Below are 3464 nucleotides of genomic sequence, written 5' to 3' on the forward strand. Positions count from 1 at the left end.
CCCACCCCACCAGACCCCCAGTTCCCAGCCCCAAGGCCTACCGCTTTGCTGACACCCCCTGCACAAAGTCAATCCTGGCAGCAGTTCACACAGGGAGTGGGAAAGTGGCCTGTGCATTCCAGGGTCACCTTGTCCATCCCTCTGCTTCCAGACAGATGCCCACAGAGGGACCCCATTCACTCCCCATCCCAGGGCCTTCCAGGGGCTAGGGGCATCCATTCTAGCTAACGCTGATTCAACTGCTCTGAGCCAAGACCTGGACTGGGTGGGACTTTGCCCTTCAGTAGCTTCCAGAGCGGGGGTGCAATTGGGTCTCCCTCCTCCTGTCTGAGCCAGGTCCACTGTAACCACAGACCTTCATGGGAAGCTTAGAATTGACCTTGGTGCTCCAAGAAAGTTGAGTGCAGTCTAGGCCAGAATTCTCACGTGAGCTTTCTCACACAGACAGACACTTCTGCAGGCCGCTGAGACCAGAAAGTAATGCCAGCCTTGCCCACATATGGCCTCCTCACCTCCTTCCTTCTTGTCCTCACCCAGGACGCCAGCCACTTCCCCTGACAACCACCACCAGCAGAATATTTGAGAGAGAAATCAACATCCATTAAAACATTGCCAACTCTTGATTATTCATAGGGGAATGAAATACTTGTATCAAGAATCCAAACATTCTCCATGGCCAGGGCTGCATTTGATAATATTTTATAGCCACATTCTTCCCAAATCTGCTTCATTTAAGCCAACATTAGAATTATGGGCCTGAACAGAAATGTCCTGATGCTGAGGGCGAGGAGGCTGGCTCACGTGAAGGTGTGGGAGGCAGCTCAGCAACAGGTGCCTACAACAGACACACACGGGAAAGAACCCAATCAGCCTGTCCTAGAACTGCCCAAGGAGAGCCCTCCTGCAATGACGCGCAGGCGCAGGACTTCTCCTCCTCTGTGCTGCCACATCACCTCTTTTCTGGAAAGTTTTCTTCCCTTTGTTACCCTGCTCTTTCCACCTTCTCTTCCCCCCACCCTCACCCCAGACCTTTTCTACTCATCCTCTGCCACCCGGTGTGTCTCTTCTCTCCCCTGCCCCCTTCCTCATCTCTCCTTATTTCTCTTTTCTTCCTTTCACTTCCCCTCTTTTCTGTTTGGCAATACAGTCCCTGCTCTTTCTCTCTCCTGGCCATTCTTCTATATTCCTGTCTCTGAAATGTCTAGCTGTGGCTTTGCCCATCCCCAGCTTTAGCCACTGAAACTCTTGAAAGCGGTCAGTCCATCAAACACTCTGCCCTACATGGAAGGCCCAAGAGAGCAGACTCAGAAGCGAGGCAGCTCTTCCTTAGGTGTTCCCTGAGGATGCCTTGCTCAGCCCCTTAAAGGAAGCAGAAATAGGGTGTCGGTGGAATAGGGGAGCAGCGGAGGCACAGAAATATTGAGTTGGTTTCCTATCTAGCTAGAAGACTTGTAAACCCTCAAAACACCTGCCATGTGTTCAAGACCAAAATGCACTCACAAGGCGAGGAGAGACGGGCTGCGTGTTGCCGGCATGAAGACAGGAGCGTCCACTGCTTCTGAAAACAGTCACTCCCATGCTAATCCTTTCAAACCTTTCTCTACTACTGGCTCCCTGTACCTGCCTATTCCCTGAAATAGCTTCAATAAAATATCACCGAGCTCTCTGGGTGTTGACCGAGTCTGTCTTATCTCACATTCAAAGGGCAACGTTGGATCTGGTGTTCTCCAGAAGCAGGTGCCTTCCAATGAACTACCCTACTCTCTGCCCCAGAGCTCTGGTCCTGGTTCCAGGGAGTCCAACATGGTCGTTGAGACCATGCTCTGGCTTGGATGTGTCCGGAGGATGCTCTCCAGTGTCTGCACTGCCCCAGTGAACCGAGTCTCACAGGTCTGCCCACTATCTCATTCATTCCCTCTGACAGGAGTCTGGAGGGAGTCTACTCCCTCGTCTGGCTTCTCAGCATCACCATCCCCACTAACACCACCTCCAGGGACCAGTTTTGTGACACTTCCTCCAGGGCACAGTGAGATCCCCTTCCGCAGCACCATGCACAGGACCAACACCATCATCACCCATCGTCTCATGACAAACCTCAGCTGCCCCAGCCCCCATCTTCCCTCCTCAGCATCCTGGGACCAAAGTCAAGACTCCACAAAAGGGGATACTGTGAAATGTCACAGTTAGACTGAGAATTTCTGATTGAGCTCCAGTCTCCTAATCTAGAGGCGTGGAAGCCAAGGAACAGAGGACATGTAATGCACAGGAGCCGATTTCTAACCATGGGAGCAGCAGAGCAGTGACATCAGAAAGAATGGGATTGATGCAGCCTTGGCAGAGTTTAACCACTCTGCTCCTCACTTTCCTTATTTGTAAAATAGAAACTCCATTGTGGTGACATTACTAGTATATGAATTAAATGAGATAATAAATGTAGAAGTCAGGGTGGTCCTGCACAGAGTAAACACCCAATAAATGTTCTTACTATTATTATTATTGAGTTGATTCTGACCTAGAAAAAGTCACATGTAGAAGGGAAAGACCCATTGGCCGCAGCTGCAGTCTCACTGATGGGAATGATGGAAAGAGGGAGGGAACAGAATGGGGGTAGTAGATGGAGCATCTTCAAAGAGCTGTGACCTGGATGCTAGGGAGAAGGCCTCTATCCCAAATACACCTAAACAATTGCTGCGGGCAGCGACTGTCCCCAGAGATGTCCTCGGGCCAGAGCAGGCTTTGTCTACCTCAGGGAGGCTTGGTATGGGGTGGGTAAGAAGGGAAAGAAACAGCCACATGGAACCCCAACCTAATGGCTGACATCGATGCATGTTTGGGGAAAGCATTCCTTCCTCTCCTCTCCTCTCCCCTCCTCTCCTCTCCTCTCCTCAAGCACAGGCAGCTCCTCTTGAGTCCCCTGTGGCCTTTCTGGACTAAACAGGTCCTGGAGACAAGACTCAGTGTCTGGAGTCTTTTATCTCAGGAGCCCTTGGGGAGACAGGAGTTTAAGGGAGCCAGAGACAGGACCCCGGCTGGCCTGAGGGCTTCTCCCACCTAAAACCCTTCTGCCCTGGGAACTCACAGGAACCCCTAGAGGTCCTTAGGGGACTTGGGTCTGGAGCATCTGCAGAAACATAAAAACATCCTTGAGGAAAGAGAGCATCCTCAAGCATATCCAACTTGGCCTCTGAGCCAGGGCGGCCAGGGAATGTAATTCATGCCCCCTCTCCTTGGACTGGCATAAAGTCCCAACTCTCCCTTTCCTTGAGACTGACCCTCTGAATATGCCCCTTTCATCACCCCTGTTAACAAGGAAGGAGGACACATGGGACTTTTATAGGGCCGCCAGCACTGACCACTGGCTCCTTTTTTCAACTCTTTGCTACCCTAATTATCCACCTGGGTACTTAGAGCTGCCAATCTCCCAAGCTCATAAACCTGATTTAATGGTGATTGGGGGTCTGACC

This window comes from Myotis davidii, unplaced genomic scaffold (assembly GCF_000327345.1).
Source record: "Myotis davidii unplaced genomic scaffold, ASM32734v1 scaffold233, whole genome shotgun sequence".
Classification (NCBI taxonomy): Eukaryota; Metazoa; Chordata; class Mammalia; order Chiroptera; family Vespertilionidae; genus Myotis; species Myotis davidii.